This window comes from Macaca nemestrina, chromosome 1 (assembly GCF_043159975.1).
Source record: "Macaca nemestrina isolate mMacNem1 chromosome 1, mMacNem.hap1, whole genome shotgun sequence".
In the NCBI taxonomy this organism is placed as follows: domain Eukaryota; kingdom Metazoa; phylum Chordata; class Mammalia; order Primates; family Cercopithecidae; genus Macaca; species Macaca nemestrina.
Window position 1 is genome coordinate 74,917,568 of NC_092125.1, and position 27,618 is coordinate 74,945,185.

At 37.9% G+C, this 27,618-nt stretch overlaps 1 protein-coding gene across 25 annotated transcripts in view; it reads right to left on the minus strand.

Annotated features, from left to right (window-relative positions):
* Window positions 1-27,618, minus strand: part of LOC105493516 (estrogen related receptor gamma) — a 643,478-nt gene that overhangs the window by 265,020 nt on the left and 350,840 nt on the right. The window contains exon 1 of one of the 25 annotated variants that reach the window (XM_071080707.1): window positions 19,560-19,656. The exons of the other annotated variants lie outside the window; for them this stretch is intronic. The gene's annotated coding sequence lies outside the window, so the exon portion shown is untranslated. Of the gene's footprint in view, window positions 1-19,559; window positions 19,657-27,618 lie in introns of those variants that run through there. 25 annotated transcript variants of the gene reach the window in all.

Here is a 27,618-nt window from a genome sequence, read left to right on the forward strand (position 1 = left end):
CCTGGAAGAGTAGGGAAGGGGTGGAGGCAGGAAGGGGGAAAACATCACAAATAAAACAACTTTTGAGGTTTTGAATGATGAAAACACTATTAACAATAATAATGATGATAATGGCTCTATTTACTGAATTTTTATTGTGTTCGACTGCTCTAAGGACTTTCTATGTATTAAGTTGTTTGATGCTCACAACAGCCTGATGAGGCAGGCCCTGTGATCACCCCTAGTCTTATGGATGATAAACCTGAGGCAGGGAAAGGTTAACTTAGCTGTGCAAGTTTACAGCTAGTTAGCAGGAAGCCAAATTTATTTGGACAAGTTTACCTAGTTTATCAAGTTTATCTAATCCCCTGGGACTGTACTGACAGTTTTCCTGCTCTACTCTCTCCAAAGGCATTCTCTGAGGGAAAGTGGGTTCCATGCTGAGGGAAGAAGGTGAGCAAACAAACAGAGGACATAAAGGTGCCTGGGGTGTGAGAAAAACATGAAACATGATGGTGCAGTCAGACACTAAGGGATCTAGAGAGAGACAAGAAAGCCTTGAACAGCCTTGGAGTTGCTTTTTTTCCTACTGGCAGTGGGGCGCTCCACTGCCTGACAAAGCTCTTGAACATGCTGTTCCTGTAACGTGGGTACTGAGCTAATCCCCGGACTTTAGCTGAACCCGACATGCTGAGGTTGAAGACAGCTTTATTGTTACTCACAAATGGAGTATTATGGATCCCTGGTTCTTTTTCACCTTTCATTTCTTGCGACTGATATAACTTTTTATATCAGTAGCAATAGAAACAGAAACTCAAAATATCTCAAGGCAGTGGAGGTAAAAATAGAATGTAATAGTAAAGCAAAGCAATCTTCGTCACAAATCTTGTAAAGCGAACCTGTCGGGTTTTGATCTCTTCATTCAGCATACTTGTCCTCACGGAGGTGCACTCACATGGAAAAACTGGGACAAAGGAACCCAGTCCTTATTATTATGTCAGTATTACATCTCTCTCTTTTTCTCTACTTTCTTATGCTTAATCAATTCTCAGCCCACCACAAGGATGAAGATAACTCCCTGCATCGGATATTTGAATTTATAGCTGCTGCTGTTTGGGGCACTCAGGAGGGAGGTACAATTATGCAGAGAAGACGTATGTGTGGAGGAGGAGTGAGGAAAATCTAAGGAGAGAGTGGGTGAAAATCAACCCTGACTTTTCCTTGATTCTTACTGATGTCCCCACTCCTTCCATCTTTCCCTCTCATTCTCACAGCCCCAGTCCAAATTTGGGGATTACTAAGATAAAAAAAGAAATAAGAAAACTGTTCATTCATTTACTGGAACTTTTCCAATACCATATGAACTGCTTCGGGACCGCAGCACACTCGATAGGTTTCAGTGCTAAAAAAAAAAAAAAAAAAACTCAACACTTTGGAATTCTGTACCTGATTTAGTGGGAAAACCAGTTATTTGATGTGATGGCAACAAATGCTTCACTACCTATCAAGCAGATGTCCTTAATTTTTATCAGAAGTTACACTGGAAACACTGACCTATTGCCAGCATTTATATAAAAAGAAACTCAGAGTCTCTTCAGAAGGCTCTACCTTATCCATCACTGATCTCAATAATTCTGCTCTCTGGGGTCAGACATGACTCAGACCAAATGCCTCTGGCTGTAGATCCAGTGTTCTCTATCCATTATTCAGTTAGCATAGATGTTATATATTTGATTGTGGTTATTACATAATCTTTTTCTGATCTAAAGCAATTTTTCTTCCCCTACAAATAAAACCTGATGAAGCTCAAGTCATTTATAACCACTGAACTTAAGAACTAGAAGTGATCTTACAATCATATAATCCAACTCCCTGTTCTAACAGGCAAGAAAACTGAGGTACAATAAAGGGAAAGGCACTTGTCCAAGGTCATAATAAGTAGTGAACCTGACTCAAAGTATTCTTTTTGATTTGTCTCATCATGCTGACTCAGCAAACTATCCATACTTAACAAGGTTTTCCTTTCTTTCCTAGTTCCTCATATTTTTGAAGTTACCTTGGCTTCTAAAAAAAGAAAAGAAAGGAAAACACACACACACACACAGGAGTGGGTATTGGCCAAAATTTCAAAGACACTATTTCTGAAAAATAAGGGCATACAGAAAGAAAGAGAGGGGGATTTTTGAGCCTACAGTCCCAAATGCCATCTAGATATGTTAACCACAATCTAATCACCTGCAATGTTTATCACAGGTTATGGTAACAATGAGTTTAAAGCTATTTGGATAACAAGATACTGAGTTTTTGTCAGCTATAGCTCCATGATGTCTGTAATTTTCAATATATCTCATGTTGGAAACATATAAGCAATCTTTAAGCCTTTGATTGCTACTAGTACGGTTTACTTAAACAGATACATAACTTATACAGTGCAAAGCAGATAACTGAGTAACTAGAGAGCAGTCACATGCCTGTGGCTATGTGAATGTAAAATGGCACAAGAGAATCCTTTACATAATTTTCTTCTTCAAATGAATTTTCTCATTACAATAGCTTATATTTCGTTTGGGCTTCAAAACTTAAGTATGCATTTGCTCCCAGGACAAGATGTGGGGACAAAACGGGTAGAAAAAGTGTGGCCTATTAAGAAAAGAAGGTGATTTAAAAATGTCAGTTGACTCTGTTCTCAACATAACTCTTCCGTGAGAAGACAGTAACCCATTAGGAAGCTATAGCTGAGATTATTAACTAAAATAAAAATTTTGAAGTCAAGGTGAAAAGTCAACAAATTCTTTCCACCTACCCACATTGTTGGTATGTTTTATTATTGAAAGTGGCCGGCCCATTATATGCTAGGCATTGAACATACATTGTCCCTAACCCCCACCAAAATCCTGAAAGGAAGGGGTTATAATTGCATTTTCAGTTGAGGAAATCCAGGTACTGTTCTCTGCGACCAGACTAAGGCCATAGCTAACAAGTACAAATTCTATTCTCAAATTGAGGAATGTGTCTCTCCAAATTCCAAGATATATCCTTGAACTATGCTGCCCTGTTATAGCATGTAAAACACTCATAACCATTGAGAAAGGGTTGGTGTGAAATTTCAGGGGAACAGATGATGCTATAATATCCTAATAGCTATAGTTTCCTCATAGAATCCCTCTTTAAAAACATTTCTCGGAGAAAGGATGAATCATCTTTATTCACTGACTACATATAATTATCCTGTGAGGTAAATAGATTTAGATCTATCTATCTATCTATCTATCTATCTATCTATCTATCTATCTATTTATATTTTAGAGGCAGGATCTCACTTTGTCACCCAGGCTAGAATGCAGTAGCACAATCACAGCTCACTAAAGCCTCGAACTCCCGGGCTTAAGCGATCTTCTTGCCTCAGCCTCCTCAGTAGCTAGGACTACTGGTGTGCATTACCACACCTGGCTAATTTTTTTAAATTTTTTGTACAGATGGGATCCAGCTATGTTGTTCAAGCTGGTCTCAAACTGCTGGCCTCAAGCAATCCTCCCTTCTTGGCATCCCAAAGTGCTGGGATTATAGGTGTAAGCCACTGTGCCCAGCCTCTGTGAGGTAAATATTGTATACATAAATTCAATATACAAGGAAGCTCAACCTCAGAAAAGTTAATATCTTGTCTAGGATTATGCTCTACTAAGAACAAGAGTCAGGAATTAAATCCCCCCCCCATATATATGGTTTAGAGTCTATGCTGCACCATTGTGTTTTAAGCCTTAAAATGGAACCGACATTAAGTTGCATTTTTATCATGATATACTTCAACAAATGCCTAATGTATGTTATTGACATGAGAAGCATGGAATAGGTGCTTTAGGAAAAGGAGGCCAAAAAAATACAGTGATTAAAAGATTGCCTCCTGACCTCAGAAGCCAGCTTAGGATTACTTCAGGAGGCAAGCAATTGATTAGAATTTAGCAGGAGAGTTGAGGAGAGTGAAGACCATTGTGGCAGGGAATGTTTTATTAATGTCTCCAAATAAGAATGAACAGCGTAATTGCATTTCAGACGAAAGAAAGACCAACTACTAACTGAGTGATCAGGGATTGCTTCCCAGGGGTGTCCTATGAACTAGTCATTGAATAATGGGTTTTCACAAGGTATTCCAGGTAGATGGAATGACATAAGCAACCATGAAGAGAAGGGAAAGAGTAAACAAACCAAATTAGTTTAAGTATGTTAGCAAATAGTGTGAGATAACATTGGGAAAGATCATTTAAAATCATCAAAGGCCTCAACTTCTAAGCTAAAACTATGGGCATAGGTACAAGTCTTGGTGAGCCATGGAAGATATACTACGTGAGAAGAACAATCTAGTGCATACACGAAGCAGTCACATGTAAGTTGATCAGGAGTGTTTACATAATCAAGAAACAGTTATAAGGTTACTTCAAAAGAGTGAGAAAAAATGTGAATTATCTTCTATTATAGGTAGGCACACTAGCCATGGGGATATGGCAAGAAATGATAAAATCAGGAAGTAAGTTAAGGACAAATTGTCAGGAATTTTCAAGTGATTGATAATGGAAATAGAGGTTTATAAATGTTGAATTTGAAATGCTAAATGGACATCTGAATTGAGTTTGTACTCAGAAATATGGAAATCACACAAAGATATGAGGTGGCATGGAAACTATGATATTAGATTACTCTTGCATAGAGATGGTGGGTAGATAATATTGTTAAGGAAGAGAATAGAGAAATTGTAAAGAGGAATATTAGCTAAGGATAAGTCCACTTTTCAGGAATAGAAACAAAGAGACAGAGCTACCAAACAAGGAAAACTGAGAAGTGAATTAGCGTAGGGCAAAGAGAGCAAGGGAAGTTAGGCAAGCGGGTGAAAGATAGATAGAAAATACCACAGACATTGCGAGAAGGAAGGAGAAGAAATGGGAAGCAAAGGTCATCCAATTTGGTAATAGGAAAATCCTGGTGAGTCTTTTGGTGGGGTAATAACTGGAGTTTAAGGGTGCACATCACTTAAGAGATCTGGTGGTCTATAGAAGGAAAAAAAAATAGAACTGATTCAAAAGTACCCTGTGATATAGATGAGTTTCACTTTTTATAAACACATAGGAGACTTAAACATGTAAGAAAAGGAAGAGAACAGACAGCTAGTTCCGTTGTCCTGGATTCTTCTGCATTAGTTAGCATTTATTAATAGTTTACTCTATAAATGTTTGCATCTTTTCACCAGTACGTATTTTCAGCATGAGCCAAGGCCTTTTAGCATTGGAAGATAGATCAGATAATTCTTTTTGCTATCCACCTAATGTCAAATCAGAGTAGAAGATCAATATTTTTCTTTCATTGAACATATTTCTGCATATATATATTTCTCAGACATTCAATTCTTAATTGAAAGAAAAAAGGAGTAAATAATAATGATTATAACAATAAATAACAGATTAAAATATTAAGCATAATACACATGATACTTTACATGAATTATCTCATCTCTTTAAAAAACCACATCTTAAGCCACAACAAAAAATACTTGATTCATCTTTGGATTATATTTTGTACGTAACTATTCAACAATTCCTGCCCTTTTTGCAAAAGCTGATAGTAGATTCACTGTGAAGTCCCTACCACAATGACCTGTCCATTTATCTTTCCATCTATCCAACCATGCATCCACTCGCCCACCCGTTCACCCATCCTTCCCTTCATTCATTTATTCATTCATTCACTCACTCACTAATTCATCAAATATTCGTACTCTATGTTAGGTATTGGGTGAGAAAAAGCATCAGCCTTGATTTACCAATTCCATTTTTTTGTCTTGTTTTTAAAGACAGGTTCTTGCTAAGTTGCCCAGGCTGTCCTCAAACTCCTGGGCTCAAGGGATCCTCCTTCTCCGGCATCCCAATTAGCTAGGAGGCCACCATGTACTTCAATTCCACTTTTTAACAAATAATCTCAAAGGTACATTTCTTTGCCAAATGAACAAAAGTATCATATTTCAATTAGTGGAAATTTTTAAAATAAATAACAGAAGAAAATGATACTTGCTTTTTATATTAATTTTACTCATCTACTAAAGATGCTCAACAATGCTTTAGCACAAACACACATATGCTTAAAACAGTATGTAAAAAATTCAATTGGAAAATTAAAATTAGGCACATGTCTAATTTAATGCCTTATAATCTTTGCCATAGCATGTGCATACAGTTATCTAATAAGTAAAATATGTAGAACAAGGAAGAAGAACCCTGCCCTAAGGGAATTTATAATATATTCTAATGTATTCTAATGGTGTGTGAAATATACATATAAACTCATAATTTGTCAAAATTTTGTAACTGGGAGATGCTAACAACTATGTCCAAGTATGCATCTAAAAGATTCCTGCCATGGGAAAAAAGTCTTTATTTGATGATGCTCATATATTGTATTTAAAACTTCCTTATCTACTGCAAGAACAATTAATAGGCCTCCACTTAGAAATATTTTGAGGAAGTAATGTGGAACAGCACTGTTATGTTTATTTACTGTACTGTGATATTATTTTTCCTGTAATATCATTAGATACACAGGTGGTAAATTTATTTATAGTATTTTTATTTTTAAGTTTGTGGTGTTTCTTTTTTTCTTTTTGAAAGACATAGCTAATGAGGTAAAAATTAAAATATCAAACCCCAAATTGTGTGGTGAAAATGACACTGCTGTAGTATTATTCAGGGGCCTGAGTTCTAGTCCTAGCTATCTGTGACCTGAGGTGAACATTTAACTTCTCACAGCCTCTGAGACAATCTCTTTATGAAGAGGAGATGACATCAGCATAAACTGATGGGAGTTCTATAAAGGGGGCAGCTTCACACACTCAAATACCTACAGGGTCCAGAGAGGTACCAGGCAGATTTAAGCAATAAGGAGTAGTGGGATTCATGGTGAGGTGAAGAATGGAGGCCCCATCTAAATGCATTCACATTCAGATCTAATAAAACCACAGCCATACATTGTTCAGAGCAACAGTCAAAGAAACAAGCAAAGCATACCTGCAGTCCTCATACAGCCAGCTGCAAACTCTGCATCGACTGTAAATTTCCAGTCCTAAAATGGTGGGTCCATGACGTTCAGCTCCCAGAAGAACTCTGCTCTCTCTTTCTCTACTCTAACATCCCAGAATTCAGCAGCTCAGGTAGAAGCTGCACATGACTAGTTTGGGAAGATTCCTCAATTCCACAGCCTTTTATAAACCTCTAGATGTACTCTACCTTTATCCGATAGAGCACAATGTGAAAAAAAACAATTGTGACACTAACATATGAACACTGAAGTACCTAAGCTTCTTCTCTCTAGCATAAGTTTTAAGTTGTCAAAATGTCCTTTTTGTCATTCCCCAATACATAAGAACAGCATCATTAGCTCGAAAGGTATATGTTATTTACCAGTGACCTACCTCACTGAGAGAGTTAGTTTTAGAAAACAATGGCATATTGAGTTTTTGTTTTGTTTTTTGATTGTTTGTTTTTTCACTTACCAACTTCTCTGGCTTTGGAACGAGATTCCCAAATAGCTTAGTGGATCTGACCTACTGTCAGATTACCCAAAGAGAGGCTAAGAAATGTACTTGGGCAGCTGCAAGTCAGGAGCACTAACACTTTTTTTTTTTAATAAGCTCATATTAGGTGTTTCCAAAAGGAGAAAAAAAAAATATTCGGGGGAAAAATCAGGACTTTATTGATTTCTTAAACTACCATTTAGTTTGTTATTGGTTTTATTTGTAATTACCTCTAGATAGGAGATCAGGAGATGGGCATCCCTTTTAACGCTCAACATGGCTTCTAAAGGTCTTAGTCCACCTTGATCTGACCATTCGGGTAGGCAGAGAAGTCAAACAAACAAATCAGGGCATGAAAAAAATCTTAACTAAGGAATCTCAATCAAGTAAAGGAAAAAATTGAACTTAAAATATGTATGCCTTTCTGTAATATTCATAGTGAAAGATAGCATAAACTGTTTTTGTTTTCAAGATATTGGAATTAGAAAATTGGATAGCTTACCAAGCAGATAAGGGATTCACCATGGAATTCATGCATTTTGCACACAGATATAGCTTGTTTTTGGCTTAAAACTTCCACCAGAAAAGCAACGATCCAATATAAGCAACATATAGTTTTATTTACTCCATGGACTGCCTTGATATAGATATAGTATCTTACTTAGGGAACTTATTTCTGCACCACTGATCCCACTGAAGATTACCGAACACCTTTGGGATCTTCCCACTTTCGAAAAAATTGTCAATTGTAGTCAACTATGAAAATGCTTTTGTATAAATGGTATTACACAGACTTAATAAGAGGGACAAAAAGGAAAATAAGAAGGTCTCAGGGCTTCAATAAATATCTAAAAGATAGAAAAAATTTTACAAATCCCCTACACGTGGTCTCTAAGGTCTTTCATGAAGAAAAAGGATAGAGCTATCTTTTATATAAGGGAAAATAGTCAGACTTGAATCTTTTGAGAAAGCAGCTGCAGATCAGCTTGTTTTGAGGCTACAACAGATAAGATGAACAGTGGGGAGTAAAAGGTATTAACAGGATCATGCACTTTTAGAAACGAGAAGGCCTTTATAAATCAGGCAGTACAGCCCCGATAGGCTCCTTGTCATAGATAACATTCTAGTCACAATATGCCAAGGACTGAATGGATTTTATATATAAGTACTAGATGATTATACTTTTATTATTAAAAATAGTAAAGTGGTTACTATATCTTAGAGTATGATCTTTTGTTTATATACCACTGCATTTAGTCTTCTTAACAGTTCTATAAAAAGAGCGTTAACCACCATTGAAAGATGAATGCATTCACAGCCATAAAGGCCACATAGCTCAGGAGTGGAAGAGCCAAGATTTGAACCCAAACATAGACTTCTTGATATCAAGACCACTGCACCTAGCCTCAGTGCTTGCTTAGAGAGCTCGGTCGGAACTTGTTGTCAGTGGCAACAGAACCAGTATATTGCTAGGTCTCCCTGCCTCCTTATCTTCTGTGTAGGGAAGCCTGAGAAATCATTTAGGTTCTTTTCATGATGATGATTTAGCCCATGTCATAAGTCTGCAGCAGGGGCCACAGTTTAGCCTGTATTAGAGTGCTACTCATGTCACGGATGTGAAAGCACATGATGTTCCATTATGCAGTGCGGTGGCAGGTTATGAATTGCAAAAGCAACATGAAATTCTAAACTTCAGTCTCCTCTGTACATCAGTCATGCTGTGCTATCATCATGTTACTCTCTCACTTTATCAATGAAAATCTTTCTTGCTCGATCCTCCAAAACTGTCTCTTCCTCTCCCCCTTCAAATATACTACTGCGTACTTTCCTAAAGGCACTGTCATGTTTCAAAGCCATTGTTCATAAAAAAAAAGACTTTGAAGTAAACAAAAAACCCTTATGACGTATTAACGAAAAGGCTCAAATGCAGCACTAAATCCACACTCTGATTAAAAGAGTGTGAAAACTGTGACTGTGTACAAACAGAATCTGAAAAGGAATATAGAAACGGAATATAGAAAAGGAATATAGTTATTTAAGGTAATAAGACAGTAAAACAGTGAATAATTTCTTCGTTTTTTATTTTGTTTTGTTTTGTTTTGGTGGGTTTTTTTTTTTTTTTTTTAAAGACAGAATCTTATTCTGTCACCCAGGCTGGAGTGCTGGAGTGCAGTGGCATGAGCACAGCTCACTGAAGCTTTGGACTCCAGGGCTTAAGCAATCCTCCCACCTCAGCCTCTTGAGTAGCTGGGACTACAGGTGCACAACAACATGCTTGGCTATTTTTTTTTTTTTTTAAATTTTTAGTAGAAACAAGGTCTCGCTATGTTGCTCAAGCTGATCTAAAACTCCTGCACTCAAGCGATCCTCCCATCTCAGCCTCCCCAAGTGCTGGGATTATAGGCGTGAGCCACCCAGCCTCTTTTCTTAGTTTTAAATTGTTGAATATGATATGTGTATTGTAGTAAAAATGTGAACATAGCGATATCACCCTATTTCCAGTTTGCCATTTGCCTCTGTCATCTGTTGTTCTTCTATTTATTGTATAACAAGAGGATTTCCTGGGTTCTCAGATCAGCTTCTCCTTGGTTTTCCCACGCTTCTTATGGGAATTCATTCATTTCTTCACTTTAATTTTCTCCATAATCTTTATCTCTAGCTCTTGAGCTCTTCCAACATATAACCAGCGGCCTAATGTATGACATGGCTTGACTGTTCAATAAGCACCTCAAAAGTCATCACCCCCTCCCCAGAACCATTCCTCTTCCTGTGTTTCTCATGTTGATGAACCACACCAGTCTCTTCCCAATTGTTCAACCCTGACAGCATGGAGTCTTTCCTACCTAAATAAAATGTCGTATCTTTTATTTTTAGACAGGGACTCACTCTGTCACACAGGCTGGTCATTGCAGCCTTGACTTTCCAGACTCAAGTAATCCTCCCACTTCAGCCTCCCAAGCAGCTGGGACTATAGGTATGCACCATCATGCCCAGCTTTTTTGGGGTTTTTTTGTATTTTTTTGTAGAGACAATGTTTCGCTATGTTGCGCAGACTAGTCTCGCACTCCTGGGCTCAAGCAATCCGTCTTCCTTGGCCTCTCAAAGTGCTGGGGTTACAGATGTGAGCTACCATGCCAAACTATTTTTTTATACAACGTCACCCCCAATTTATCACTCTTTTTTCTTTACCCATTGCCATTGTCTTAATTGAAGCTACTCTTGCCTCTCACCAAAACCATTGCAAAAGGCTCCTATAAGTGATTTCCAGTTTATAATCTCACCTTGATTCTCTCCAACAAAACCAGAGTGATCACTTTAAAATGGAGAGCTCTTCTTATCACTCCTCTATGTAAATCCCTATAATAGCTCCCTGTTACTTTTAGATTAAGGGCACAGTGCTTAACATGTTATACAAGGTGCTTTTTGGCCTGGCCTGAGCCTACATTTAGAATCCTTTCTCACTATCACCACTCCCTTCCCTACCAAGCATATTAATAACAGACCATAATAACCATAATCTGTGGCCTGCAGTTCTCCCATAATACCCGGTCCTTTGCACAATATGGCAACCACTCCCCACTCTACTCCCAACACAAATTTTCTCTGACTTAACCTAGTGTCCTTCAGGACTTTCCCTTGCCTCAAAGGCTGACTTAGAGGCACCTGAGTTGCATTCCAAGGTGATCCCAAGGATCCCGACCCTAGCCCTGTTCTAGCACTTACCACACTCTATTATAATTGCCTGTTCATGGGTCTGCATTCCTTCACTGGACTTCATACTCTCGGAGAATTGGAACTATTTGTTATTCACCATTGTGTCCATAGAATAGTTCCTAGTGCAGTTAATTATGGAATAAATAAATGCTAAATGGCTACATCTAAAGGTCAAGATCTATTCAAATATTCCAATATGACGGCATGGACACCATTCCACAGAACCACCTTCAGATACATTGGTAGTAAAGGATTTTATGGAATTCAGGAGGTAAAAGAATATTCCATGGCTTCCAGGACAATATTACAAGAGACAAGGACTAATCTCAAGACTCCCCAGTCCTGATCACATTAAAGAAGAAAGTAGTGATGGCATGGAAGCCAGTGAAGGGCAGCACTGAGGCAACACTAGAAGTGTGGCCAGAGGGGGACAGGGGCAGAGAGGAGCCACACACCTTCACAACCATTGGGTATACCATGTGCTAAGGAGAGGACCCAAAAGGTTGGAAGACAAACGAGGGCATCTTTAGGCATTTTTAACTGTAGGTTGGCCTCCACACCTAGTCTTAACCTTTTGAAGTGTATCCATCAGTGTTTCAGATTTATCCTACTCTCTTCCTAGCGAGATACTACTGGCATGATCCATGGGAAGGGGCGTAATTCACAGGTGTGGCTTGCCTACCCAGGCTGTAGTCAGCACGACGTATTTTGTGACAATTCTGTATAAAAGATGACTAGCAGGCCAGACGCAGTGGCTCACACTTGTAATCCCAGCACTTCGGGAGGCTGAGGTGGGCAGATCACGAGGTCAGGAGATCAAGACACGGTCAAACCCTGTCTCTACTAAAAATACAAAAAATTAGCCGGGCGTGGTGGCAGGTGCCTGTAGTCCCAGCTACTCGGAGAGGCTGAGGCAGTAGAACGGCGTGAACCCGGGAGACAGAGCTTGCAGTGAGCCAAGATCGCACCAGTGCACTCCAGCCTGGGAGACAGAGCGAGATTCCATCTCAAAAAACAAACAAACAAAACAAAGATGACTAACACAAATAAAATGCACTGTATATCATGGAGTAACAAAGTTTAAAAGCACTACAGATCTACTCCTCCTGCAACAAGAAGTCAAGATTTCAGTCTATGAGAGACGGTGTTCCAAGGCAATGCTAAGAGTCTGCCTAGCAGCTCCTCCCATCCCCAACAGCGTCCCCGCAGTCGAGCTGTCAGCCAGTGTGACATGAAAACCCTCTCAACAAGAGCTAATGAAGAACTGCCACAGACATTTATGATTTCATATCACACATCCAGACTACTGTTTCACTTTTTATTCCACTCATTTTGTTGAAGAGGTTTTTCTTTGTAATCTGTTACAAATCACTGAAAATGATGGATAAGAATCAGCAAGCGGTTGTGTAAAGAACAACCATGCTAGACTTAAATCTAAGTCTGAATTTTGACCCAATCACTGAATAATCATATTCCTATCAGATACTCAGGGGGACTCAGTTTCCTAATCTTTAAAATGGGCATCTTGTCTTTTTCATCTCTGTGGTCCTAACGTCTAACACAATGTAATAATCCTATTCTGATTCACATTCTCTCTCTCTCTTTCTTATACACATACACACACAAACACACACACACACAACACACACATAAATTTGGCATTTACTTTTCTGAATGCAGGAGTGTTTTCTTAAAAAGCTGATAAATTGCTTACCTTATATGTCTTATTGTGGAATGATACAAGTACTCTCTATTCCATTATCTCTTCCATGCTGACTTATGAAGGCAACCAGGCCTGCTATCAACAGTCAAACCTAACATTGCCACCTGCCTTCACCTACCTGGTACCTATCATTGCAAACTAATTATCAGAAAAGCAACATGCTCAGATTAATTAATGAGTAAGAATCTAGGAGTTATTTGGGGTACCTGGTCTCGGATCGATAGAAATTATAATACGGACCAGAGAACTCATTGAAGCATGTATAGGTGAGTTTTCTTGGGAAGCAAATTCTGAGATTTGTGTGCTGGGGGTGGGGTGTTATTAGAGAGTGCTCCTAAGAACTGAGTGGGGAGGGAAGTAGAAAAGGGCAGAGGGAGGAGTTTAGGTGCAATGCTGTGGGTTCCACCAGGAGCTCCAAAGTTCAAATGCCTGTTCAGAGTTGCCCTTACTTGATACAAGAGAGCTGGTCCTTTGTATCTCTACTTAGATCAGTCATTAGAGCCTTGGGAGAGGCACAGATAATTCTTGGGGAGGGACTCAACTGTGAACCATCACTTTTGGTAGCAGAGGGAATGAATTTCTTGGTACTGGAAAAAGGTTTGAGCAGCACACAATAGTGTCCACCACAAAAGTGTTGTGTCGGGCCCTGACAGTCAGGGTATATATATATAGATCCCTGGGTCACTTGGTAGTCAAGCAGCAGTCTCTAATTCCTTTCTTAGCCCATCCCAGAGGTCAGAAGTGGGCTCCCTATGACCCTGAAGTACTTCCTGACCCAGGGAGCGGTCAACAGGCCCCAACAGACTATAGACACACAGGAGGAGCCATACCTTTGCCTGAAACGTATAGTACACCCATTGCAAAATTGTTCTACTTGATTAGAAATAATAAGCCTTCCTCTACTTTAGAGAGTCATCCAGTTGGGATTAAGCCTATGTGGAAGAAGTATCTAACTTCATTGTTCTGAAAGGAGGAAATACTAAGAAATGAGGCTCATTACTAACACTGGAGTTGAGAGAGAAAGTAAGTTTTTGAAAAGAAACCTATCTATGCAACGGGTTCTCAGGGAAACACAGCGAATCAGCAATGTTACCCTGAATCCATGGGCCTCTTCCTCCTTATATATATATTTTATATGTGTGTATATATATATATATATATATATATATATATATATATACACACACATATAAAATTTGTAAACAGCTAGGGCAATATCCTAATACAGTCTGCCTTCGAAAAACTTGCACTGTTTTTAAAAAGTACTGGTTACAGTCTTACTTTTTGAGTTGTAATGGATTTAAAAGTATTTTAGCACTTCTTGCTAACAATTTAGTCACAAATATTGAGGTAATTAGAAGTATCCTTGAGATTACAAAAGGGAAGGTGTGAGTCATGTAGGCAGATGTTAGAAGAACATAATACAAGATTAGGATTTGGTATTTGGGGAATGACCTTGGACAACTGGCTTATCTCTCTGAGACTCAGGACTTTCATCTGTACAAAGGGCATCATAATGCACCGTTAGATTCACATTAAAAATCAAACAAGATGCCACATATAAAGTGACTAGCAGCCAGCATGTTCTATACACCGAAGATCGAAGGATGTTTGTTAGTTTCTTCTGCCTTGTCGTCTTCTATATAAACTCACTCAGGAAATTTTTTTAAAAGACTATGTGCACGTTTCTGTGGCTGAGATCTAAAAAAATAAATAAATGAAAAGTATGTCAAGAGGGCTCATGCAAAGAAATTGTGGCTCATGTGCCACAGCCAATGATTAAACCTTAATACAACTTGACAGTTTTAATTTTTATATAAATACCGCCAGGGCCTATCATTCACATTATGGATTCCAAGCTTAACAAATGTAATTTAAAAAAAACAAAGCTGCTTTTAAAGGAGTACTGTCAAAGAGCTGACATTTTCAAAATTGAAAATGCTCCGTGTATAAGATTTGAAATGGAAAACCCAGCAATTCTTCTCTTTCTTTGACAGAAGTTATCAGGATGGACCCTGGGAATGCCTGGACATTTTTTAAGTTGAGTTATTAATAGATTGGAACAATTTCTCATGGAATCATACATATTTAGATGTAGAATGAGAGCTGGAAATTGCTGAAATGTACTGAACCCTTACTAAATCAGATAGTGTGTGTATATTATCGCTTTAATTGTCACAGAAATTCTGTGGCTCTGTTACTATCAATACCTTCATGTTATCAAACAGAAAACAAGAGTGGAGGGAGATCTGAGGCTCTTTCGTTCCAGATCTTTGGTTCCAGATGATTCTCCTTTAATCTATATTATCTCTATAACAAATCACATAGAGGGAGTGGGTTCCTACAGTTGAGAAAACAGATTCCAGGGAGGAGAAGGGATTTTTCGAGGACCTACAGCGAGTTAGTGCCAAGGCAATGAACAGAACCAAGTTCCCAGACCCGTGTGCATTTTCACGTGCTTTATGTCCTCTCTGATTGTAGCCCTAGCATGAGAGGTTAGAATGTGAAACAAAGCTTCATATGTTCATGACACAGAACTAAGTATTGTGACTCTATTTAAAGATCATTTGTTTATCAACCATATATATGGATCCTGTACCTTTCTACTTTAGCACTAAATTCAACTAGTATAATTTCAAAATAAATAATTTTGTGATATCATTTAATATGGTTAACTAAGCACTTATTTTTAACCCAAGTTAAAATTAATAAGCAATGTCAATCTCTTATCCAAAACAAATAAGAAATACACCTGGTTTGTGAGTAATAAGTATATAGAAGATGATAGTGTATATTACTATTTTAACATCTTCAGTATTGGCACAACATATTCATACTTTCACTCAACAAACATTTATTGAGTACTTACTATGTGACAGGCACTGTGTGCAGTGCTAGAATGCATCGCTGAACAACCAAAAAAAAAATCGCTTGCCTCAATCTTTGCCAGAGAGTAAGGCCACAGAGAAATCAGGTAAATGTATTCGGTTTTTTTTTCTTTTTTTTCTTTCTAAGAGCAGTGTTAAAAGTAGCAGACAATAAGTAACCACATTTGTAAGTATCTCTAAATGGCCTTCAAATTCTTCCCATTTCTCAACATCCAACAGTTGATTTACCTGTGTGAGCATATGCAGAACGGGTCCATCAACAAGCCAGTCAACATTTACGTAATGTCTTCTGCACTCCAATCACTACACCAAACATACCGTCACAGTTCAGAGCTTATATCTTAGTAGACTAATTAGAGCAAGTCAGAAGAAGTCAGCCAGCACACACACCACCCCTGGTACCTAATGCAGAAGAGAACGCCTTTACACATGCAAATAGTCCTCTCTTCACTTCTGTCTCCTTTTGTGGTTACCTCAGAAAGTCAAGCATCAGGTAAGACAAAAATCAGAGGGGAGTGGCAAATCTAACTCTTTAACTCATTTCCAGACAATTCCTAAGAATTATTAATGTCCAAAGTAGGAGGCAGATTGGCCAGTTTCATATTTATGTCCTGCACAGTGGTAGACAGACATGCCGTGTGCAAATGCTGGCGATTTCAAGGTGACAAGCCTCCGATTGAAAAGTCTGAAGGTCAATAAGTCTCATTTGGGGTTACCTGGCCTTGCAGCCACCTCAGCTGAAAAAGAGGAGATTTTTAGAGAATAAACCCTAAAAAGCTTTTTAAAAGCTAGAACTCCCTTTCCAAAATAATTATGACACACCATTTCTTCCAGCTTCAAAAAAGAAACTGATTTCACATTTCTTTCTTTTATTTGTAAGTCTTATGTGAGTAACTAGTTAGAAACCAATTACAAAGGCCTTAGCTTTCAAGCAAAACACAAGAGCTCTTACATACGATAGGGCTGGCATATCTGCCCTTTAAATCCCTTTTCTTTTTGGTCCAGGGACAGATTTGCACTTGTTACAGGATGACTGAGTAAGTCTCTCATGGCATTGCCACCTGTGAGTAATGGCATGATTCCTTCCTTCTTAGGGTGATAAGTATTTTCTCTCTGTCTCTGTCTTTCCCTGTATATATTAATATCTAATTTCCATATTGGTTATCAAAATGCAGGCAAACATTTTCTGCTGTTACACAGAGAAGGAGAGGACATTTTAGAAACTCTAAAGAAATTTAAGCCTCAACCATCTTCTAACCTACTGATTTTTGTGAAACAATATGCATTTTTGTAAACTATCTTTTAGCTTTCTTTTCTTTTTTAAGGTTAGCACTTAACAGCAGAATTGAGTCATTTTCATTAGAAAGAACCTTTAATGAACTAGTTCTTTATTTAAAAGAATACAAGTTCCGCTCTCAAGAATGCTATAACATTTTGTCAATAGTTCAGAACGGGACTAACTATCGTCATTAATGAAAGCTCACTGTGAATTTGAAACCTCCATTTGATTTCTTTTACCAAACTGTGGGATCAAGACAAAAATAGCTTTACAGTAAACATTTTCCACCTTACAAATAAATAAAACAAGCATGCCAGAGAAGGTGACAGGAAATGTGTGGCTGAAAATAAAAAATATCCCTTGTCAGTTTTAGCAGGTATTCAATCTTTTGAATCAATGAGAAATTTGGGGAGATACTGTTCTCCTTCTCTTAAAAAAAATCCTACTTGGATGCCATCTGTTCATTATAAATACCCTCATGTATAAGTACCCAGAAGATGAAATAGAGAAGAAATGAAATAGCTACAACCTTATATTCCCACTCAGAAGAGTTAGGGGGTATATCGGAATCTCCCGGTGGCTGGGATTCCGTGGGGCAGGGGGATGAGCCATATAATTTGAAAATGCTTTTCAGATGAATATGTCCTGGTTGAGAACTTAGAAATTATTTCCTTGGTTTACCTGATCATAGGTCTCAATTACATTATAAATGGTTCCAATATCTATTCCCTTAGAACAACACATTTACCAGGAGGGACCCTCCGCAGAGTGACCATGTCTGAGATATAGGACTAATTACAACTACCACATATATGAGATGTTTGTGAGAGCTATGCTACTTTATTAGCTGCACAATTACTAGTATTAATGTACATAGCAACAGTGCAATCTGCCTTATAATACTGCTCTTTCAGAAATTGTCTTTTACGGCTTCAATTTTTTTTATCTTTATTCTTTAATTAAAATAAAAATATCTTAAATTACTTTACCTCATCGGAAATCACATTTTCTGATTCCACCTTTAGTTTCTATTTTGCATCTACAAATATATCTTCTCATGCTAAAACACTAGTTGCTTATGTATTCAGTTTCCCAACCTCACTTGGGAATTGAGGTTCCTAGGTAAGGTTAAGCTACTCCCTCCTCAATTGGTCACAAATTCCTAATGGAATTCAAGTCCTCCTAGGACCCTTTCTTGGATCTTTACAGTACTGCAGTAATATCTAGAATGACAAAACTACATTCGAAGGTACCTCCCAAAGTTCTTCCCATAGGACACATACTTAAGCTTTGTCCTGACTCTTCTGACATTTCCAAGGCTGGATTCAGTCTGAAATATTTCCCATTATTGGTTTACAAAATCTCTTGCACCCTCTCTCGAAGAATTAGAATAAAAAGAATACTGTTGGGGTTTCAAAATCATATTAGCTTACACTTTTCTACAATATCAGATAGTTTCCCCATCATTCTGGGTACCATGTACTTGCTTTGCACCACGCCTCTTGCTTTTCTTTCTTGATCTCTTAGCTAAGGCAGTTCCTCCTGAGCAACTTACATTTCATTCAATTAAACAAGGTCATTAAAAACAGTGTTTGGCCATTCACTATACCAGCAAAAATTTCCTACCACCCCATAATATTCCTCTGAGAGTTTCTTTTCTAAATATGTCTTATTTTTTCCTATATCCAATGCTTAGTGTTTTCTCAATATTTTAACATCTTTTTCTCATTTTCCACTTCTCTCCTAACGTGTTTAAAATATCCACGATGTTATAGTTAATTGTAGTCAAGATTTTTCTCTTTTTAGATAAGAATACTTTTGCTTGGATTAAAATAAGTTATATGCAGAGGCCTTCATTCTACTCCATATACTTCTCATGAGTCATAGTAAAAGAAAGAAATCCTATATACCTTAATTCTATCAACACAACAACACACACAACCTAGACTATATGGGTAAAAAATACATATAAAGCACTAGATCAAGATTCTGAGTTTCAATAAAGAAGGGAATTCATAAAACATGACAATTTATTCCAGATTATCTATAAACAAATATGTACTATTGAGTTTCTCTGTGGTTTCATTTACTTATCTTCAACAGAGTTAAGGAATTATAAAAACAGACGATTGTGTCAGTGTTTTACTGAGCACACTTCATTTTTTAAAAATGACTACTTGTCCCTAGTTTCCTTTTTTCCTTCCTCCTCCCTTTTGCCCCAAATCCCCAACAAAAAGCTTACCAGTTGGTTAGTCTCTGTGTTATTAGTTCATGGAAATGCTAGTATTATTTAACAATAAAAATAAAAATCACACTCAAGCGAGCACTGAATTATTCATGCACTCCGATTTTACATAATTTGGCCATCCCTCTTTATATTGCTATTTCAGTTTCTATCACTAAACAATCCTCCACTAGGTCTACCTTGGATTCCTGTGAACAAGGAGATAACACTTGCAAAATGTTCCCTCCGAGACGATGGTCTGAGCTGATGTCCAAACATTTGCAGCCAAAGCCTAAACTATGAAAACAGCAAGGAATACCCTCAGTGCCCAGAATAAAAAATAGAGTATTAACAAGACTTTTTTCAAAAAAAAATCAAATTTCTTTAAAATTTAAAAATCTTTAGTGACACAAAAGCTAGCAATATTGAACCATCACGGGAACAGACTTTGAAGACTTTCATTGTCACCCTGTATTTTCATTACAAGTATACACAGACTCAAGACATCATTTAAAACACAATTAAGGCACTTAATGTGGTTTTGGCATTAAAAGTTACTGTTGGGCAATGTCAATCTCTCTCTTTAGGAGGAGAGGAGGGAAAGCAGCTGAGCAGGGTATAGGAATAGAAATGCAACTTGCATGATCAGCAAAATGTCAAGCACTGCGAGGTGAGCCCTTATGGTGGTCAATATTCTAGACACCACGGTGTTAGCGCACAATCTACACTGGCCTGTACCTCATACAGCAAGCCCCTACCTCTGAGCAGTAGCAATTTTGCTCAGAGTTGGAGCGAAAAGCTATTTTCAGAGGCAATATCAAGACAGAAACTGAAGAAAGCAAAAAGAGAAAGAAGACTGTTATGCAATAAAAACCAAACAACCAAAAATGGTTGTGAGAACTGCATTCTCCTCAAGGGAAGGTTCTCCTTTAAAAAAAAAAAAAAATCACTGTTTGTTTTTTTGCTCATTTCCAAAATATAATTTTTAGCAAGTCATTAACCTAAGTGACGGAAGTGTAAACTGAACCTTTATAGCAACATTCTTCAAATGTTCAGTGTTAAGTGTGGGAAAGGAAAAAAAAACACAGATGGAAAATACTATAATGAACTGACATGTTCTATTTAAAAACTGTTTGTCAGCCGTAGTTAAGTTGACACTGTCAGCATGGCAACAAATCATAACATTTTGCATGTTTTGCTGCATGCTTGAAGTAAGGATAGCACATCGCACGCCTAGATCATAGTGGTGGGAGTTTAGGAACAGTACAATCAATGGAATGGAACAGAACATGTCTGATCCGCTGCTCCCTAAAGGTCAGCCACCAGGGAAGTGCAGAATGTCTGGTGTGCTGTTTCTTTGTGTCTATCAAAGAAAACTACCGTTCACAGTTTTTAAAATGGGATATGAGAGGCCCAGGACTACTAAGGGATTCTCTCCTCTATATTGTTTAATTGTTGCAATTCACTTAGAGATTCACGTGCTGCAAGAATGAAGACCTGCAATAGACTTCCTTCCCTTCAGGCTTTATCACAAGAGGAAAACAAAAGCCAATGATATTGAACAGAAATTGGGAACAAACTAAATATAATGGAATATGATCTCAAAAGTTGAATTCATACAGAAATAAAGTAAGTACATGCAATGGCAAATAATTTGATTTTAAAAATGTGTATTGAGTGACCTACCATGTGTTAAGCTCTGGACTAGTAAATGTGGGGTTAACACCAAATAAATAATTTTAAAATGTTTGCTGCCCTCATGGAGCAAAAAATGTATTGAGAAAGTAAAACTAACAGAAACACACACACAAACTCCTACATAAGATAATATAGGAAATATGCATCAATAAAGCCACATATAGTCCAAAAACATAATTTTAGTTAATACTAAAGGAAGCTCTGGATAATCCATAAAGCAAATAACAGAAAGCTGACTATATGACAATGAGTACATATGTGCTTTGCACCAATATCATCAAATTCAAGTCTGATTTCTTTACAGAGGCATTGGAGTTAGCTAGGTAATATTTATTGACACACACTATCTAGGCAAAAATACAACTATACAATAGAGGAAATACTAAGTATCTAAGACTCCACTTTTTATATTTAGGACACCTAAAAACCATCTGCGAATGAACTTATTATAAGTGACAAGCATAACATTTTAGTACAGGCATACCGTGTTTTATTGCACTTCACTTTACAGTGCTTTGCAAATATTGCACTGTTTACAAATGGAAGGTTTGTGGCAACCTTTCATCAGCAAGTCTATCAGTGCCATTTCTCCAACGGTGTGTGTTCACTTTCTGTCTCTGTGTCATATTTTTGTAATTCTCATAACATTTCAAACTTTATCTATGATTGGTGATCATTAATGTTACTCTTATAATTGTTTTGGGGCACCACGAACTGTGCCCAGGAACTTAATTGATAAATGTTGTATGTGTTCGAACTGCTCCACCAACTGGCCATTCCCCGTTCTCTCTCTCTATCCTTGGCCATCCCTATTCTCTGAGACACAACAATATTGAAATAAGGCCATCTAAAAACCCCAAAAAAGGCTGGATGCAGTGGCTCCCGCCTGTAATCCCAGCACTTTGGGAGACTGAGGTGGGAGGATCGCGAGGTCAGGAGTTTGAGACCAGCCTGACCAACATGGTGAAACCCTGTCTCTACTAAAAATACAAAACTTAGCCGGGCATGGTGGCACATGCCTGTAGTCCCAGTTACTTGGGAGGCTGAGGCAGGAGAATCGCTTGAACCTGGGAGACAGAGGTTGCAGTGAGCGAGGTTGTGCCACTGCACTCCAGTCTGGGCAACAGAGCAAGACTCCATAAAAAAAAAAAAAAATCCCAAAATGGCCTCCAAGTGTTCAAGTGAAAGGAAGAACTGCATGTCTTTCACTTGAAATCAAAAGCTAGAAATGCTTAAGCTTAGTGAGGAAGGCATGTTGAAAGTCAAGATAGGCCACAAGCTAGGCTTCTTGCACCAAATGGTTACTCAAGTTGTGAATGTAAAGCAAAAGTTCTTGAAGAAAATTAAAAGTGCTATTCCAATGAACATATGAATAATAAGAAGCCTTATTGCTCATATGAAGAAAGTTCGAGTGTCTAGATAGGTCAAACCAGCCATAACATTCCTATAAGCCAAATTCTAATCCAGAGCAAGGTCTTAACTCTCTTCAATTTCCAGAAGGCTGAGAGAATTGAGGAAGCTGCCAAAGAAAAGTTGGAGCTATCATGCATTGGTTCATGAAGTTCAAAGAAAGAAGTCATCACCATAATATAAAAGTGCAAGGTGAAGCAGCAAGTGCTGATGTAGGAGTTGCAATGAGTTATCCAGAAGATCTAGCTAAGATCATTGATGAAGGTGGCTTTAAACAACAGATTTTCAATGTAAATGAAGCAGCCTTCTATTGGAAGAACATGTCATCTAGGACTTTTATAGCTAGAAAGGAGAAGTCAATTCCCGGCTTCAAAGCTCCAAAGAACAGGCCTACTCTCTTGTTAGGGGTTAATGCAGTTGGTGATTTTAAGTTGAAGCCAGTGCCCATGTACCATTCTGAAAATCTTAGGACCCTTAAGAATGATCCTAAATCTACTCTGCCAATATTCTGTCAGTGGAACAACAAAGCCTGCATGATAGCACATCTGCCTACAGCATGATTTACTGAGTACTTTAAGCCCACTGTCGAGACCTTCTTAGAAAAAAGCAGAAGCAAAATATTACTGCTAATTGACTATATACTGGTCACCCAGGAGGTCTGATGGAGATGGACAAGGAGATGAATGTTGTCTTCATGCCTGCCAACACAACATCTATTCTGTAGCCTATGGATCACAGAGTAATTTTAACTTTCAGGTCATTATTTAAGAAATACATTTTGTAGGGCTATAGCTACTATAGACAGTGGTTCCTTTCATGAATATGACCAAAGTCTATAAAATAACCTTTCTGTAGAGGATTCGCCATTCTAGATGCCATTAAGAACATTTGTAATTTATGGGAAGAGGTCAAAATGTCAACATTAACAGGAATTTGGAAGAACTTGACTCCAATTCTCATGAATGACTTTGAGGAACTCAAGACTTCAGTGGAGGGAGGAGCTGTAGTTGTGGTAGAAATAGCAAGAGAATTAGAAGTGGAGCCTGAAAGTGGGACTGAATTGCTGGAATCTCAGGATAAAACTTGAATGGAGGAGGAGTTGCTTCTTATGGATGAGTGGTTTCTTGAGATGGAATCTACTTCTTGTGAAAAGGCTGTGAACATTGTTGATATGACAATAAAGGATTTAGAATAATCCGTAAACTTAGATGATAAAACAGCAGCAGGGTTAGAGAGGATTGACTCTCATTTTGGCAGAAGTTCTATGGGTAAAATGCTATCAAGAAGCATTGCATGCAACAGAGAAATTATTCATGAAGGTAAGAGTCAATCAATGTGGCAAACTTCATTGTTGTCTTATTTTAAGAAATTCATCATAGCCACCCCAACCTTCAGCAACTGCCATGCTGATCAATCAGCAGCCATTAACATCAGGGCAAGACCCTCCACCAGCAAAACGTTTATGACTTAGTGAAGGCTCAGATGATCATTAGCATTTTTAGCAATAAAATATTTAAAAATTAAGGCATGAGTGTTATTTTTGGTATTAATGCTATTCCACACTTAATAGACCACAGCATAGTATAAACATAACATTTTTGACCAGTTTATGCATAAACATAACTGGTAAATGAAAAAATTGGTGTGACTTGCTTTACTTCGGTAACTGCTTGACTGACGTGGTCTGGAACGGAACTGGCACTATCTCTGAGGTCTGCCTGTACCTGATTAGATTTTGGAATCTAATATTTTCATTTCACAAAGGAGAAAGTTAAGGTCTGGAAATTAAGTGCCTTTTCTGGATCTGTAGCAAGGCTGACATAGATAAACTTTTAGATGCAGTATTCTTCACAATCCCACATTTTCTTTCACTGGTAGAAATATACAAGATAAAGTCTTACATAGGAGAAAGGCTACCAGACTTGGAAGTGTAAGAATTGTATTCCAGGTCTTTGGCAGACACTGCTACTTGTCCATCCAAATCTGTTCCACTCTGTTTCCTGGATCTGAGGCGAGGATGCATTTCCCACTGTACCAGCCAGGTGGGCAACGTGGCTAAGCTCCTACCAATGACTTATGAGCAAAAGTGCAATTTCCACTTCACTTACTCAGGAGAAAATATCCTGACCTGGACTTTGCTCTCTGCCCCTTTCCTTGGCTAGAATGACCAAGGTCAATGAGACCTTCAAAGTCATGGGCTGAAGATGACAAAAATACTGTCAGGCTGGATCTCCTAAATAACTAAGAGCTGCCTGACAACCTGCCATAGTCACTATGGTCTGTTACATGACAGAGAAATAGGCATTTATATTATTTACTCCACGCTATTTTGGAGACTGTCACAGAAACTTCTTACCCCCAGCTTGTTCAAGTCCTGAATCTAACATTGGGTAATATGATGCTGTGGGAAAGTCGTTCACTTCTTTTGAGCCCATTCCCCATCTGTAAAATGGACACAATTATATTTGCTTTTTTAACCTAATGGAATAAGGACATAAGTCACTCTATAAAATGCTTTCATACAAATATAAAATATAAACAAATATAGGAGTTCAAAGGAAAGAACAATTCCTTCTAGCTGGAATGACCAGAGAAGACCAAAGGGAAGAATTTGAGATGAATCTTAGTAAGGTTTGGATGGGATTTTTTTTTTTTTTTTTTTTTTTTTTTTTGAGACGGAGTCTCGCTCTGTCACCCAGGCTGGAGTGCGGTGGCGCGATCTCGGCTTACTACAAGCTCCACCTCCCAGGTTCATGCCATTCTCCTGCCTTAGCCTCCCGAGTAGCTGGGACTACAGACACCCACCACCACGCCCGGCTAATTTTTTTTTGTATTTTTAGTAGAGACAGGGTTTCACCATGTTAGCCAGGATGGTCTCAATCTCCTGACCTCTTGATCCGCCCATCTCAGCCTCCCAAAGTGCTGGGATTACAGGCGTGAGCCACCGTGCCCGGCCAGTATTTTTAACTTGCAAAGAAGATGTGCAAAGATGGAAAAAATCATGGTGCAAGATTAAAAATATACAGTACATTTTTTAGAGAATAGCAGAAGAGAGTTTGGCTATAGTAGTGGCATCTGGTAGAAGGGTAATAGGAAATAAGGCTGGCAAAATAAATTTGAGGGCCAGATTGTAGGGAGTAAAAAAGACTTGAAAACAAGAATAATGAATCATGATCCGTTGTGGTAATTTCATCCTCTTTATCCATGTTTGGTAGAGGATAGACATCTGCCTGAGACATTGTTGTGTAGAGGTGCATTGCTTGGATCTGGGATAGCCATCTTGTGCTCTTAATGCAAAGGCCAAGAGAATCAGAGAGATGCCAGAACTTCAACATTGTGAAACAGCTGAACAAAAATGGAAGTATTTATCTCAAAGATTTTTGTGATGGGGAAAATGAAATGCTTATTTCAACATTAATTGGTATTTCTGTTACTTGTAGTCGAAAGTATTCTTTACTTAGAGTAAGAAGTGTAAGCAGTGAACTCTGTATCACAGAGAACAACATATCAGGGTGATAGAATCTGGATATTTTCGCCATCCAAATCTCATGTTCAATTGTAATCCCCAGTGCTGGAAGGGGAGCCTGGTGGGAGGTGTTTGTATCATGGGGGAAGATACTTCATGGCTTAGTACTGTCTTCAAGACAGTGAGTGAGTTCTTGCAAGATATGGTCATTTAAAAGTGCGTGGCACCTCCTTCCCCAACTCTCTCTCCCTCTTGCTCCTGCTTGCCCCACCTGATAGGCCTGCTCCCCCTTTGCCTTCTGCCATGATTGCAAACTTCCTGAGGACTCCCCAGAAACAGATGCCACTATGCTTCCTGGACAGCCTGCAGAAACACGAGCCAATTAAACCTCTCTTCTTATAAATTACCCAGTCTCAGGTATTTCTTTATAGCAGTGCAAGAATGTCTAATATACAGAGGAAAGGTGTGATCTCTGAAAAGATTCCTTGGAAACCATCACTTTAATTTCTCAGACACATGTCCTTCATCATCAATACATTGGAGCCATAGACCCTCCCATACTTACAATCACATTCTAAGATATATTTACAAAAGTAATCTTGGAATTCACTTTACAAGCAAGAATATTTTTTAATTATTCATAATTTGTACTTACTTTATAAGCACTATCATTTTTATCATACCACTTGGTGAATAAAAATTACATATTCACAAGAAAGTCAACCAGTGCAAATTTTTGGATAAAACTTTACAGCTAGGAAAAAAACAGAAAAATCACATAGATCTTCTGCATAGTTTTGCAGATAAGGAAATTCAGACCTAGATGCTGTACTAAAGGCCTTGCTAAAATCCTAGAACCAACCCTTCCTTTTTATTTTTCTTTTCCACAAAAATTATAATCAGTCCCATTGCTATCAAGTAGATTTTCTCTTTGTTCTCAGAATAAGAAATATGAAAAAAATTATTTTAAATCTCTAAGAGGAAGGGTTAAGTTTTCCTGACATTCCCTATAATTAGTATATCTTATCAATAACATATGCACCTAAAATATCAAATTTAAAGTGGAATGTTTTAATAAAACATAACCAAAAGGACCTACCTAAGTGCATACACAATGACAAGAAGCACTTGGTCAGCCTCATTCATTACCTCTGTGACATTCATGCAGATTTGCTAAATATCTCGTTTTATATCATGTCCTCTATCAGGACTTTTTCTCCAGACCTAGTCCTGTATTACACAAGAACTAGAAGTCAGTCTGAGCATAAGTACAGTACTAGAAAGTAATACCAATATAATTTATTCTTCCTGTCCCTCTAGCTATTACTCTTTATATATTTCCAGGGTTTTGTTTTTTTTTTTTTTTTTTTTTTTGCCAGGTTAAAGCAGGGGAAGGCCGGGGAGATAAGATGCTTAGATACTTACAGCCATCAACAATTTCCTGAAAAGCAACTATTCAGGGAAAAAGGGGAGGTAAAAGTCGAATCTGCCTAGGCATTGTTTACATATTAAAAGTAAAGATGAGGCAGTGGCATTAGGAAAAATACATACAGGCTCTGGCATATTTCCTCAAATTGAATAAATGCTTTTTATAGACTCCTTTACATGAAATAATTTAGTCATTAAAAAGAGAACTATGCAGTAGAATATGCCACTTCAGTCCAGATTAGTAATAATTTTGCAAA